This window comes from Carcharodon carcharias, chromosome 10 (assembly GCF_017639515.1).
Source record: "Carcharodon carcharias isolate sCarCar2 chromosome 10, sCarCar2.pri, whole genome shotgun sequence".
Classification (NCBI taxonomy): domain Eukaryota; kingdom Metazoa; phylum Chordata; class Chondrichthyes; order Lamniformes; family Lamnidae; genus Carcharodon; species Carcharodon carcharias.
In genome coordinates, this window is record NC_054476.1 from 5815492 (window position 1) to 5832014 (window position 16523).

A 16523-nucleotide genomic window follows, 5' to 3' on the forward strand; every position below is an offset into this window, starting at 1 on the left:
GTTAAATTTGAACCATTGCATCATTATCGAGGGCTTGGCCTGGTAATGATTCTTCACAAGGTTCACTGAATCCATCAAAGCCTTTTTGAATCCGGGGCACTGGGTGCCATTAAACTTAGGATCAATCCATAAGTCTTACTCCCACATGTGGATAAGAGGACCAAGCATCTCTTCTCCTCCCCGGCAATGTCATTAGCTTGGAAAAAAAACGCAAGGTGTTCAACATAATGAGAACAATTGTCCACCATTGAGTCGAAAGGATCAATTCTTCCAAACTGCAGCATGCTTCGAAGGGACTGCTTTGAGTATTAGGACTGAAATTCTACTTACAATTACGGCGCAAGGTTCGGCCTGACTTCAGCTCACTTGATCTCGTTCTTCACTTTCTCTTGTTTTGTTTCTTGCTTTCTTTCCTTATTGTCAGTTTGGTGGATCCTTGGTCACTAGTTTAGTTGGACTAATGGATCCGGTTTGCACGCTGGTTTCAGGATGACCAAGTTGGTACCAGAGACAGAGCAGATCAGTAGAACCCATTCTGTTTATTTACAAAGGAACTCAGCAGCTACACTTGTGCACTTACAACAAAAACCCTGTCTCTACATTACGGACTCTTACTGTAGACTACTCACTACTGACTACAGCTCACTAAGGTAACCCATATTACTCTGTCAGTGGATAATAAGATCATGTGATCTTGCATAATAACATTCTTCTTAAAGGTATATCACACATCAGATTACCACAAACAGCATTTCATATTCATATGAACTGAGGCAGCTGACAGTGAATAGAAATTTTGTGGAATGGCTTCAACAAGCTGTAAACAAGCTCAGAGTTTAGATTTTATTTTTAGTAGAATCAAGTGCGCTTGCTCAAACCTGACCATTATTATCATTATTATTATGGGCTTCTTATATAACCATGTAACCGACAAAGAACCAACTTGGTCAAGTTGCCATTTTGTACCAACATGAGCAGAAAAGAAGCCATGTTGATGTTGCTAATATTTTACAACAAATATAGTAATGATATAGCAATCGCCGACTGACTACAGATGATTTAATTAGAAGGAAATATCTCAATTAACTTGTAATTGAAGGATAAATAATTAATAATCAATATTCAATAAGAAGTCAGATTATATTATATTTCTGTATTTTCCACTAATATCCCTATGAAAGAATTTAAAGAGCTGTCACATTTTGGGAAAGCAAAAGTCTGAACTTCATGGGATCCTCCCTATCAGGAACACCAACTTCGACTGCCAAGAGTCTGATCTTAATGAATGAGATGCTTGTAACGACAAGATAAGGAAGATAAGGAACTAACCCTAACACTAACCCTAACCCTAACCCTAGCTCTAACCCTAACTTTTAAGGCAATGTGCGTAATTAGCACAGCAAGAAGACACAACTATGCTTCTTGGATGAGGTCAAAGATCCTGGATTTTCACTCTGGAATGTGGACACCTCGGTTAATGGCCGTCTCACAGACTTTGCCAGAACAACCTCTGATTGAACAACGTTTACCTCCAGCGGCAGAGCCTATCACTCCTCTGACAATAGTGAGAGTAAGATATGGAAGGGTTACAAGGCCTCTAGACTACCTGAGCCTATGAACTCAGAGCCTTGAGGGGGAGGGGGGATGGGGTAGCACTAATGATGTAATATAAGGGGTAAACTGGGATAACTTATAAATACATTGGATAAAGACTTGGCCAGAGATATCATATAAGAGCCTGGTGCATAAAGGGTTACAGAGTACAGTACCACCCAGTGATGTAAGTAAACATATTACCCACACCCAGGGGTCAGTGTAATGTTGGACAGAGCCATGTGTAGAAGCAAGCATGGAGACAGCTCTTAGCTTGGACCTTTCCAGCACCTAGTTTCTAGTAGTTAATAAATACTTACTGTTAAACCTCAGACAAAGGATACCTTAATCAGATCTACTGGACTAAGCCCAATACCTTGCAACAGTTAGATCTATCAAGCTTATTTTATTGACATCAAACTTGAAGACGTTCTCCACATTGATCTGGTACATTTTGCACAATGAAAATGCCAACAGCTACAAGAAGAAAGCAGAAGATTTCACACTCCAGAAACTGTGAAAAAGAGTGGCCTTGTTCAATTCAGCATGTCAGCAAACATGTGAGACCATTTTGGCCTTATCAGGATCAGCTAGGCATCTCCCAGGAGTCATTTTTAAAGGCAGGCAGGTCATCCTACCAGAATCTTTGTGGCCTGATATTCTTCATCACTCACACATGGACATAGATCGGACAAGATACTCACAAGAGAGACAGTCTATTGGTTGGGTCTGAACAATGACATTGATTCCAGATGAAGTTCTGAATTATCCTTGGTGCAAAATTGCATCTGACCTCTTTCATGTTCATGGCACTGACTTCATCGTCATCATTGACTACTTTACCAAGTACCCCATTATTCGACAATTGCACAATACATCAAGCACAAATGTCACGCACACTCTAAGTACTATTTTGAGTTTATTTGGTGTGCCTAGAGAGATCATTACGGATAACTGTCCACAATTTATTATTTAGACCTACCAGCCTAACTGATGAATGATTCACATGATGAAATTCCTAATTTTCAAATGTAGACAAACCAAGCAAGATCTACGCATTGCAATGTAACATCTCAGAGTGACACCCTTAAGTGCAACTATTCCATCAACAGCAGAGCTCAGGTTTGGCAGAACAGTGCGTACCAATTTACCTACTATTACCTATTCTACTCTCTCAGGAACTAAAGAGCAACTTTTAGAACTATAAGAGGAGATGATCAACATGCAAGATAATTATGCGGGCACAGAATTGCCAAGTTTATAGTTTGGACAATAAGTTTGCACCTGGGATCCCACAGAAGGTACGTGGCAACCAGCTGAGGTGACAGGGATTTGTTTGAAGCCAAGGTCCCATGAAGCAATTACACACAAAGGCGCAATAGTGAGGCGTAACCGAGGACAAATTAGCCCATTCCAGCTCCTCAGCCACCTTTCAGTCCGATTGCAATGAGGACAAGATCCCAAATGCAACCAGAAACAACATGCAATAACCTGAAGGAAATTGTAAGCAATTAAAGAAACCTCCAGACAAAGTTACCATCACAAGATCTGGGCATACCAGCAGATTATCTTTATGCTTTAGAGACCCATAGATTCACCAGTCCTATACACTTATGTAATGGTAACTAAACATGAACATGAATTGTCAATAGTTATACTTCTTTGGAAGGGGAAAGTATCTGTGAAAAGAAAGGGGGATGTTGTAATATGCCTTTAGCATGACATCACTAGAAGGAAAATGTGTCATGTGATCTAGTCTTAGTTTCATTTTTGCTTTGAGCAGAGCAGACATAGCTCCTCATGTATCCAAGCTATACAACCATGAAGCACTGTTCTCATGTGCCTCATCTTAATAAATGAACCCACAATGTGTTTGCTCAATCCCGTATGAGAGATTGGTGCCTTGTATCTTGTTAGGTAAATAAGCCCAAGGCATTATATAATAGCAACACAACAGGGGACAGTCGAGAGTTATCCTGTCAGGGAGGAGTTCATATTTGTAGTACTGGGCCTGGAGTGTTGAGAGTTTCCCTGTCGACATGGATCCCAGGGAAGGTGTAATGCCCTTCAGGGACAGTTGAGAGTTATCCGGTTGGTACAAAAAGTTAAAATTGTTGTCGGCTTCTTTTGGACTGATCATGAAAGCGTGAACTCTGTAGAGTTTTGTTGTTAAGTATGTTTTATTTTTATTTTCCCTTATTAGTTAGTTGATAAGCTTTAGTTCATTGAATAGGTTTATTGATTATTGTAATTGATTGATGTATTTGATTGATTGATGATCGTACTGTCATTTTTGCTTTCAATCAATAATCTTTGATATTATTTGCTAACTTAGTGTCTGAGTCTTTGCCTGATGGTTGTATCTCTGCCAAACTAAATCTGTTTAAAGGCATCACTCTATTTCTAGTAATAAAGCTACATGCAACCAAATTAAATCAAGTTTTAAATTTATTAAATGCCCCTTTTAAAATGTACGATACTGCACGAATAATGAAACACAATGCATGACCTATTTTCAATATGCATGAAACTCTCAACCCATCTTTGGGAAAGTCTTCAAAAGGAAAACATTTGAAAATCACACTTCAAAAGGTCGGAATAGATAAGAGATACCTCGTACTTAAAATTTAACACCTCAATAATTAGCCATTTTAACACAAGGGGGCTGGATTTATGCCACGATTGGGGGTGGAAATGGAAGCGCTAGGCATGTAATTTCATGCCGCTAGCCAGAGTATTGGTTTGTTGGGCATCTTCTTGCTCCGGGTCATTTTCCTCGAGGCTGGATCAGGGGTGGGACAGCTCCTCACCCCCATGTGGCGGGTAGATTAATATAGTCCGTTATCAGAGCCCAACCCAAAATTTACCAACTGGCCTGGCAGCCTCCTGCAGTGTTGGCAACATGCAACATGTCAGCTGACTGGGGGTGACGGGATGGTGGGGGGGGGGGGGGTGGGGGGAGTCACCAGTGCTCCAGGAAGACTTTGAGGCCCCCCCTCACCCCCCACCTCACCTTTCACCTGGCCACTACAGCCCGATGGGGAGGGTTCCCCCTGCTGGTCCGACATTTTTTTTAAAAGCTGCTGAGAGGTGCCTCAAGATGTCGACCTGTTGTCTCACTCTCCGTGACCTGAAATGGCTGGTTGCAGCTGCAAAGGCCTCCTATTGGCCTTCCAGCTTCGAGAGTCCGCTCGCCACCATGTGTCCAATGGCCACTAATCGGCCAATCCTGGCAAAATCCATGTCCGGTGACTGTTCCCAAAGTAGGGCAAGCGTAATACCAACTTACACCATGCCCTGATTCAACCCTAATGCATCCCGATCAACACAACACGTACTTATATAAAATGATATAATATTGTACAATGAATGGATTAGGAGTTGGCACAGTGCAGATTCAGATGTGGGAGAATCATATCAGGACTGAGATGGTTGACATTATGAAAGCAGATTGCCTAAGCTGCCTTTGTATTTGCTGGTCTTTAGAAGGATAATGAAGCAAAACAATTTATTTTGGTGAAGGAGTTAAGCATAAGGAGGCACAGCGTTAAAATGAGAACCAAGCTACTCAGTGGTGAAACCAGGAAGCCGTCTTCACACAAGGACTAGTGGAAAGATGGAAACGTCTCCCCAAAAAGTTGTGGACCAATTAAAATCTTCAGGATTGAGATAGATTCTTATTCAGTAAAGGTTTCAAGGAATATGACTCTCAGGCAGTTAAATTAAGTTGAAGTACAGGTCAGCTATGATCTACATTACAACAATGACAATACTTTAAAAGGCTTTAAAGTGCTTTGAGGCATCCTGAGGTCCCGAAAGGTGCTATGTAAATGCAAACCTTTGCTTCTCTTTCAACTAAATGGCAGCACGGACTCCAGGCCTACTCCTTTCATGCGTTTCCATGTGCTGCACAAATGATGTTAAGCCAGTAATTACACAAATGTGCAAAAGGATTTTTTTAAAAATCTGGACATTGAAATATGGTGAAATCAATGCATTTATAAAACAGCTGTCCCATAGTCAGGATGGCCTGGATTGTCTCACAGCCAATTAATCACTTCTGAAATATAAACGCATATCAAGATGGCACAAACTGTAAAGAGATGGATAGCCAGAGAATCTGATTTGCTGATGATGTTTGAAGGATAAATGCTGTCTAAAGCTTTGAGAGCTCCCCACTGTTCTTAAAATAGAGCCACAGGATGTAAACAAGTAGATTATTTATTTAGTCAGCTTATTAATTCATCTGGCACCTCCAACAATGCAACAAGAAAAACAATATGTACAACATTCAAATAAAATTATCAGCAATCTTGAGGAACAAATTTTTTAAAAAGACAGGATTGATTGGTACCTTGCCACATTCTCAATCAAAGGGCAGAATTTTCCACCCTGGGACCGGGATGGTGAGTGTTCCCCACTGGAGAGGCTGCCAGGAATTTGCGAGGTAACACGCGAGCTCGGCCTCATTAGTTATGTGGCCGAGGGCTTCCTGACGTTTCTCGCGGTGAGGCAGGGTGGGTGGTGTGAGCCATGCCACCATCTCCGGGCACCATATTTGAAAGGTGCCCGGGCAGCAACGTACCCAGCGCTGACTGAGGAGATGACCCAAAGAGGACAGGGAGCTCCGGCTTCCCAAATTCAGCGACGCCACCCTGGGCTTCCTGCTCGATCAAGTGGAGGACAGGCGTGATGTCCTTTAGCCCACAGGATGGGAGGAGGAGGCCGAGCAGGGGGGATGAAGCCCTGCGTGGGAGGAGGTCTCCAGGGCAGTCAGCGCCCAGGGCCTCCAGCAGAGGACTGCCCTGCAATGCTGCAAAAGGATGAATGTCCTCATCCATGCTGTCAGTGTAAGTGAACCCTCAGCTGCTCACACTCACCTCAATGAATGGCAGAGGGGACGTGGGCCTCAGTACCAACATCATGGCTCATAGACCCACTGCAGTCCATCTACTCTGCAAGTGCAGAGGCCACACTAGGTCTCTCGCCCTTCCCCGCAGAGAGCTCCCATGCTGTCGGGGCTGGGGTGATGTGGGGGTGTGGCGGGGTGGGTGGGGGGAGGGCTCAGGCATTGAGGGCACCAGCAAGCACCACTAATGCCATGCCTCTGTGAGCCTTATCCTTATATCTACATGGCCTCACCACTCTGGAGGGTACTGCCCCAGAACCCCTTCTGGCCAACCTGCAGTGCCTTAATCAGATGGCACACAATCCAGCGGGTTATTGGTAAGACTGGATGCATGAGAAAGATAGATGAAATCCAATTGCTCTCAAGCCCACTTTCACTCTTTGCACAGGAGGAGTTAAGCCATAATGGAAGAGAGATTGTGAAGACAGGAGGGGGCTGGCCTACCTCAAGGACAGACTGACTTTGAGGAGTGGGCAGCCCAGCTGGCAGGAATGGAGCTGAAGAGATTGGCTTGTGGCCTCCATCCACTAAGGATCCATGCCTGTCATAGAAACCTCAGGGTCAAAGGTTCCTCCATGTTAGAGGAAGATCATGGAGTCCTGCCCAGCACTTGGACAAACCAGGAGAGGAGAAAGGGTATTGCAGATGAGGAAAGTGCACCTGTAGAGGCTTCCCAGAATACACCTGCACCCTCCGCCAGCCCAAAGACACCTTCTCAGTGGGTATTAGCTCTATTTTAGGAAGGGTCTCACATTCTGGTGGTCACTGCACAGACACGTGTCTGCAGCAGGAGGAGGCAGGGTCAGCCAAACCCACCGGCACTTGGAGGAGCAGTGGGGAAGAGGCATCTGCGAGGTTCACACCTGGTGACGAGCCTCAGGAACTGGCCTTCTACGATATGCTGGAGCGGCAGCAAGAGACGGGAAAATCAGGCAGAGGTGTTGAAGGCCCTCAATTGGGTGGCACCACGAGGCGGAGGAGTCTGTCCGCCTGCTGGCTGATGAAGTGGTGCCAACCTGTGCACACATGGAGGTCTCCATGGGGAGGGTGGCGGACTCCATGGAGAACCTGGTCCTGCTGGAGATGCGTGCAGACCTGCGCTCCATCACTGTAGCCATGGGTGAACTGCTACAGTGGCTACATGAGAGGGGGATGGGACATCTCAACCTCCTTCCAGGAGTCTCTTCCCCTCAAAGAGTCAGGCAGAGGTCCTCAGGCACCCAGAGGGAGGAGGAGCGGCCGTTGGACACCCCGGGACCTCCACCAAGGACCCTCTGAGTGTGTCCAGCCCTTCCGAATCCCCTTTGCCTGTGACGTCTTCAGCCTTGCCCTCTGTGGCCACAGAGGGAGCAACTGCCCCACATCAGGACAGCCAAAGTAAGCTAGGGCTCTTCAGAGCTCAGGTCTCCAGAGGACGGCTGCCAAGATCATCCAAGACAACAGGGCAAACAGGTCAACAGGCTCCCTCCATCCCTGCTGCACCTAGAAGAAGTGGTAGAGAAAGAAAAATTAAGAAGTTCTGAATTCACAAGTGGTTGCTTGGGTGCACTTTAATTGTAACACTCATCACGCTTTTATAAATATATTTCACTTACACTTTAATCATATCCGTTGTGATTTATTTGTAATAGTCCTTAAGCCTGTGCGGGCACCCAACCCCGCCACCACTCCAACTCCAACATCTTCTGGGAGACACCCCATGTCCCCTGGTATCAGGCAGAGGTCAAAGGTCTTTGCCTGGGTCTTTGTGAGCCATGTGTAAGAATCCTCCTGCGCACACTGAGTCTTTGCCCTTCACGTTCTCACCTGTCCCAAGGTCCTCTCAATGTCGTTACCTCATGCTGGAGTTCCCCTTCAGATGTCCAGTTGAAGTGACCTGCATCTGCACCCACATCCAATGACCCACCTCCCATGCAGCATCTCGAGATCGCCACAGCTCTGCATAGTCGTTTGCAGTATGGTCATTGTCTAATACCTTTTCCCTTCCCCCTGTCATCCATACCCTACCTCTATAATCATTGGCCCCACAATCCCCCCACAATCCACCACCACCCCCGCCACCTGACCAGGAATCATGTTTGACCTCCCCACATTCAACCCTCAACCCGCCCCCATCACATGTAGAAGTCTCTTACCTTCCCGAACAGACCACCTACGTTACAATAGACATGCCCCCTCATTCTGCTGAACCCCCCAATCAGCGTCACTTTCTGCATACCCTCCAAAAACCCACAGCGCCCCTTCGCTCAACATGGCCACACCCTCCCCCTCCCACCCTGCCGGTTCCCACTGTCCCCTTTAACCATCACCATCCCGTCCTACCACCAGTACCCTCAGTATGCCCGCCAGGAACCCTCCATTGACTCCACCGGCCTCTCGCCCTGAAGCTGTTTCCCCGCTTCCACCCCCATGCCCATCCACATCTCTATGTGCCCCAATGCCCCTCCGCACCTGCACAACCTCCCCCCGATCCCACACTCCAGCACGGCCCTTCCCAGCGCCCCGCTTAATGCCAGCTCACCGATTCCACGACCCCGGCAGAATCTCTCTTTCCCCTACCACCTCCAGCCTCCCCCACCCCCTTCTAGGACTCCACAACTGTCCCACCTCTTCAGTCCTCTCCTCCCTGTCTAATTCTGCCTGCCCCACCCACGCCCAGCACAAACCATTACCACCCACCAGTACCTCCTGCATCCACCTCCTGGAAGAAGTTGCTGCTTGAAGATCCGAACCCTGGAGGAAGTTGTTGCGCTGAGAACAACCATCTCCTGGAAGAAGCAACCCCGAGAAGATCCACGCTGCTGATGCTCCCCCCACCCAGAGCTGCACGGGGTCCGGTCACTGGAGGCCTCCATCTTCTCTTCATCTCCGAGAGCTGCCCCAGGCTTTTTTCAGCTAAGTGTCGACATTTACATGTCACATTGGTCCAGACGTACTCAGGACTGGCATGATTTCCCACTGGCGGTGCGGACAATTGATCGGAGGTGGCAGTTCCAGCCGGGGCTTCATCTGTATCCCATTAGCAGGAAGCAAATAGGTTTCACGCTGACCTCTGGCGGGATTGGTAACCCACCATGGTGGGCAGGAGTGCAAGATACCGCCATCATTTTACGCTGGCATGAAATCGATTTTCAGTTCTCGGCTACATTGTCGTATCCCTGCCCCCCCCCCACCGTGATTAAACCTGCCACAAGAGGGACTGGAAAATTCCACCCAAAGTTTGTGAAATTCTCAGCCTCAAAAGATGTTACAGCTTGCATGTATTCGATGAGCCTTGTGCAAAGTGCTGCATGTATAATTTGCTATCTCTGGACTAGTACATATGAAGACCCAGGGCAGAAACTCGTGACCTTGAGTAGACATCATCCTCAAACTGAGGGGCAGCCGACAATGATGACAAGAACATCGGTACTTCATTCTTCATTTAGATTTACCCATCATTGCAGATGTGACTTGTAAGCAATCCAGGTCAATAATGACAATCAAGCCGTGACTCACGGCTCGAGAAAGTTACTAGAAGGGAAGAATAGGAAATGCAAGAAAACATAAAGTAGTAAAAATGAAAAGCTAGGTGTGAAAATTACTTGGCTTAGTTGTTCTTAAATGTCAGAATTACTGTTAAAGCTAATTTCAGACTCTTTTTAATATTAATGTCCCACGAAAGGGTCTTAACTTCTAAACTGTGCTCCAGATCTCTCAAATTTGCTTTTTTTTTCTCTAACTCTCCTCTGGATAGCGACACTAAGGCAAGTGCAAAATCTAAAACAAAATGAATGAAATAACAATTAGATATCACATTAGTCTCCATTTCCCTGATTTTCAAAAATTAGCAGAGATCGTCATCAACTGAAAGATGCAGACAACAGGTCCAGTGACTTGGTGCATCAGGTTAGATGAGCTGGAAAAGTTAAAATAATGAATTTCAGAATGGCAATAATAAATCCATTACCTTTTATGTTTACAGTATGGGACTTTAAAATGGTTGAAGATATTTTATTTATGGACAGTCAGAGCATAAGTCAATTCCACCTTCCATTAACCTTTGCGAATATTGTTCATTAGCCTGCGAGACTCATAGGAATGCAGCTCACAAATTTAAATGTTATTCTTCCTTCTATCACTTTACTCTCTCTGATGCTAAATGACAGAACAGTTCGTAAATTTAGCATTACAGCACTGTTAACATTAATGCCTGAACTTGAAAGAACGTATTGGAGGCAGGTGCAATGTCACAGTGTGTACAACTGAATGCTCAATGTTAATTGTTCCACTGTCTTCACAGTATCACAGAATCTTTACAGTGCAGAAGGAGGCCATTTGGCCCATCAAGTCTGCACTGGCTCTCAGAAAGAGCACTCCATCTAGTCTCACTCCACTGCCTTATCCCTGTAACCCTGCACATTCTCTCTTTTCAGATAGCAATCCAATTTCTTTTGAACACCTCAATCAAGCCTGCCTCCACCACCCTTTCAGGAGGTCTGCCCCAGACTCCAACCACCCTCTACGTGAAAAATAAATCCTCAAATCAAATCCTTTTGCCAATGATTTGAAATCTGTGCCCTCTAGTTCTTGATGTTCTCTTGAGTGGGAACAGTTCTCACTATTTACCCTGCCCAAACCCCTCAGGATGTTCAGTACCTCTATCAACTCTTCTCCCAGCCTTCTTTTTTCCAAGGAAAACAGTCCCAGCCTCTCCAATCTATCCCCATAGTTAGAGTTCATTATCCCTGAAATCATTCTTCCCTTGAGCCACATTCCACCTCAAAATGCTCCACCAAACTTTGTTAAAATAGTTGGGGTCCAATTGTTACAGAGTGCCAAAAGGGGCAAGTGTAGGCTCAAGACGACTTTTATTATTTACTTTCACTATTCATGATGCATGTTATTACTGATGAAAAAGGTAGACAATTTATTACAGAGTAAATAGGAGCAAAAATATCTTTAAAGAAATCCCTTTTATTGATTTTGTTTCCATCCTTTAAGTGAATTTAGACTTCGATGGACTAACTTTGAATAGAATATGCTTCTTACAATAATCTAACAATAAACTGAAAGAAATCAGCCAAGAGCCTTCTTGTATCTGCTCCCACGCTGCATCACGACTGTGTCAGAAATGTGATTAAATACCTCATTTTCTGATATACCTTAAGTTTGTTAAAATGCTTTGTTTCACTCTGCAGGAGTGATACACTGGGGGATAAATCAGCACACAGGAAGCGGGTGGCGGGGGGAGGTGGTGGGTGGGGGAACAGAAAATTAAAAATAATCTGTCAAAGATTTCTATGAGTAAATTATACCACCACTAGAAAGTTACTTAGGGATCTACTTTAACACATCAATACAATTGCTTTCATTGATTGTCTGCAATCTTTAAAATGCAATATTCTGTAAAATGTTTATTTTAACAATGAAATTGGTTGTGTTTATTTTACAGACACATCTTACTTTATACTCTGCAGCACACTTAACATTAAATCGTTTAAAATGTACTTCTGAACAGCACATGGGCTTGCTGTAAAATGTATATTTGGGAACAAATCATCTCAACTGCAATTATCCTGTGACAGTAGATAGTTTCACTACACATTTTAATTTCAAAAGCCACCCAGTATCCTTTTTTGTTGTAATAAGGAAATCAATTCTAAGCAATTTTCAAGCAGTATGCTGGTAATATTTTCTGATTTCCACACTCCATATATTCAAATGCTAGAGGCCTCGAAACTCCTTAACCTTTCCTTCTGGTTGTGACAAGCAAATGCTCACACCAAATCGCACAATGCTTAACCTTCAGAAGTGATGCATTACACGATTTGACATTAGATCAATCACTGCAGACTCCATTTATGCTGAACCTCTTTTTCTCACTCACCCCTAGTGACTTGTTAAAATGATAGAAAACAAAGTTAAAACTCGTGTCCAAGACTGTGTACAGACAAGGGGTAAGTCTGGACTAAATCAATATTATGGTGTTGCTTGTTGATGAAGTTGACGCAGACCTAAATTTTCCAGAAACACTCCATGGAACAGCTTTTCAAATGCTTCACCAGAATGAACCAGCCTTGTTCCAGAACCAGGGTACTGATGGCACCCATTGCTTTACCCAGAAATCAGAAGACAACTTAAAAAATGAGAAGCTTCATAAAATAATGCAGTTCAAGGCAGGTACAATAGTACAGAGACTTGTTCACAGTGACATACACTCTCAGGCTCTGTTGAAACCATAAACGGCACAGCTTCCCCTTGTGTCCAACTTTCAAGGTTGTGGGCTGTCTCGTGTAGCCTGTGATTACTACATGTATAAGTAGCAAATATAATTGTCTGCCCTTTTGTATGGTTCTGCTTTTTTGTAGATATGCTAATCAGTCTTAGTTTAAGTGAACGAAGGCTGTGAACCTCTTACCCATATCACTACAGAGGATAGTGATCAGGCTGAGGTGAGTTAATATAAATTTATGGAATTTGGCGTGAGGGGGTATAAATTTATCTGGGTCAATTTCCATGGCAGCATGCCAATTATTACCCTGAGGTAACGATGCAACTAAAGGACAAAAGCAAGACACTGTAACGTGAAGTTAAAAAGATCAGGGCTGGTCACCATACTGAGCTCAGCAATTGCAATTGTTATAGGAACGACACTCAATAGCCTTCAAATCATGATGTACTGCCTGCGTATAAATCCCCTTAATAAATCTATAAACAAAACACTCTACAAATGTAGCTTCGAATTCCTTGCAGAGGCATACTTCTAGTATGTCTTTTGATAGCCATATTGTGGATTTGTAATTAAACGTCTCTCAACAGAATGACAATTCACTTATAAGGTTCATCAGTGGCCTTGAAATCAATACTTATCTGTCCCATCACTGCTATCCAGTTGCAAGGGTGTTAGACGGGCTCATGATAGAGATATCTCTGCCTCATTAGAAAAGGTAGCAGGTGGCCTCTTGCAACAGCATTTCCAGCTAAGGATATGGCAGATGAGATCAGTGCCAAATTCATCTGAATGCGGCTTTGTTTAACAGTGAAACTTTCAGCCTCAAACATGAATTTGAACTAAAAACTGAGGGAAAAGCAACGGTCACGACTGTAGCTGGACTTATCCCATAAATCCCCAAAAATATTGTAATGGTATTCTCAGAACTGAGGTGGATTCTCCGTTCCGAGTGGAAGACTTGCCTCTGTTGGTGAAAGCGATAGGTTTGCATGACAGCATAACAGCAGGATTTTACGCGCCTCATGACATGAAACTTACTGGCCGGGATTTTCATCTTGTCAGGTGGGCATTGGCAGGCGGGGCCTGGGGCTATCAGGCAGTCGCCCGCCGCCCGCGATCAGGCCCTGACAAGGCTTCCGTGCTGGCGCGCTGAGTCCTGGCCATCTAGCGTGAAACATGGACTGCAGCGCTCGGTGCTGCTGGGGTGGGGGCAGGAGGAGGGGGGGGGGGGGGGGGGTGGGGGTGGGGGGGGAGGGGGGTGGTTTGGTGGGGGGAGCATGGAATTCCGCGCAGTGAAAGCCCCCTGAGGCACAGAGCCGCCTCAGGGAGCTGAACATCTATCAACTCGAAAATTAAAAACTTAAGCAACGTTAAAAAACATGTCCGAGGCAGGCTATGAATGAAATTTAAATTTTTTTATTCAATTTTCATTTGCTGTTGGAAACCTCATCCCCACCCCCGGCAACAACCCCCCCGCCCACCCCCCACCGTGGATGGGGTTTCCTAAAAAAATCCAAAAGTCTTGGCCTTTTCCCCTGCCTGTCGGCCAAGAGGTTGGTCGTACGGCGAAAAATTTCACTTAATTAGAACGTTAATGGCCTTAATAGGCCTGTTAATGGCCGGCGCACGGGCTGTGGACTCCCGCGTGCGTCTGCCGACCGGAATATTGCATGAGTGCGCGATGAGGTTGGGATGCCACTCGCCCGATGTCATTGTGCATCACTTTATGCTCATTTGGGTGTGGTGTGTACCCGCCCGACAAGCGCAATATTCTGCCCACTTTGAATGAATGTTTTCTGAAAGTGCATTTTCTTTTCTTGTATCCATTGTATATATAACAGTCATCCGACTTTGTTCATTAATTATATTACACCTTTTAATGTTTCTACTGAAAGCCTGCACTATTTTAGGTTTATGAATCTGACACTGACTACTAACACACAGTAGTTATGGCACTCAAGCCACACTCCACAAAGACGGTGCACTACATTTTGGAATAGCTTGCTTTAGCTGGTAGCTCTGGATTGCCTCTGGGTTAGGAGTTTGAACCTTATGCTGGGCTTTGACTTTATCATCTAACCTAGCAATAACAAACAAATGTGCTATCATTAGAGAAAAGACTTCTCTCAGAACAGATGGTGTCACCGTTAGGTGACGATTAAAAGAATCAGCCACATTATTTGTTATAAGAACAAAAAAACTGCGGATGCTGGAAATCCAAAACAAAAACAGAATTACCTGGAAAAACTCAGCAGGTCTGGCAGCATCGGCGGAGAAGAAAAGAGTTGACGTTTCGAGTCCTCATGACCCTTCGACAGAACTTGCGTTCGAGTCCAAGAAAGAGTTGAAATCTAAGCTGGTTTAAGGTGTGTGTGTGGGGGGCGGAGAGATAGAGAGACAAAGAGGTGGAGGGGGGGGGTGGGGGTGTGTGGTTGTAGGGACAAACAAGCAGTGATAGAAGCAGATCATCAAAAGATGTCAACGACAATAGTACAATAGAACACATAGGTGTTAAAATTAAAGTTGGTGATATTATCTAAACGAATGTGCTAATTAAGAATGGATGGTAGGGCATTCAAGGTATAGCTCTAGTGGGTTTTTTTTAATATATAATGGAAATAGGTGGGAAAAGGAAAATCTTTATAATTTATTGGAAAAAAAAAGGGAAGGGGGAAACAGAAAGGGGGTGGGGATGGGGGAGGGAGCTTACGACCTAAAGTTGTTGAATTCAATATTCAGTCCGGATGGCTGTAAAGTGCCTAGTCGGAAGATGAGGTGTTGTTCCTCCAGTTTGCGTTGGGCTTCACTGGAACAATGCAGCAAGCCAAGGACAGACATGTGGGCAAGAGAGCAGGGTGGAGTGTTGAAATGGCAAGCGACAGGGAGGTTTGGGTCATTCTTGCGGACAGACCGCAGGTGTTCTGCAAAGCGATCGCCCAGTTTACGTTTGGTCTCTCCAATGTAGAGGAGACCACATTGGGAGCAACGAATGCAGTAGACTAAGTTGGGGGAAATGCAAGTGAAATGCTGCTTCACTTGAAAGGAGTGTTTGGGTCCTTGGACGGTGAGGAGAGAGGAAGTGAAGGGGCAGGTATTGCATTTTTTGCGTGGGCATGGGGTGGTGCCATAGGAGGGGGTTGAGGAGTAGGGGGTGATGGAGGAGTGGACCAGGGTGTCCCGGAGGGAGCGATCCCTACGGAATGCCGATAGGGGGGGTGAAGGGAAGATGTGTTTGGTGGTGGCATCATGCTGGAGTTGGCGGAAATGGCGGAGGATGATCCTTTGAATGCGGAGGCTGGGGTGATAAGTGAGGACAAGGGGGACCCTATCATGTTTCTGGGAGGGAGGAGAAGGCGTGAGGGCGGATGCGCGGGAGATGGGCCGGACACGGTTGAGGGCCCTGTCAACGACCGTGGGTGGAAAACCTCGGTTAAGGAAGAAGGAGGACATGTCGGAGGAACTGTTTTTGAATGTAGCATCATCGGAACAGATGCGACGGAGGCGAAAGAATTGAGAGAATGGGATGGAGTCCTTACAGGAAGCAGGGTGTGAGGAGCTGTAGTCGAGATAGCTGTGGGAGTCGGTGGGTTTGTAATGGATATTGGTGCACAGTCTATCACCAGAGATTGAGACAGAGAGGTCAAGGAAGGGAAGGGAAGTGTCAGAGATGGACCACGTGACAATGATGGAGGGGTGGAGATTGGAAGCAAAATTAATAAATTTTTCCAAGTCCTGACGAGAGCATGAAGCGGCACCGAAGTAATCATCGATGTACCGGAGAAAGAGTTGTGGAAGGGGGCCGGAGTA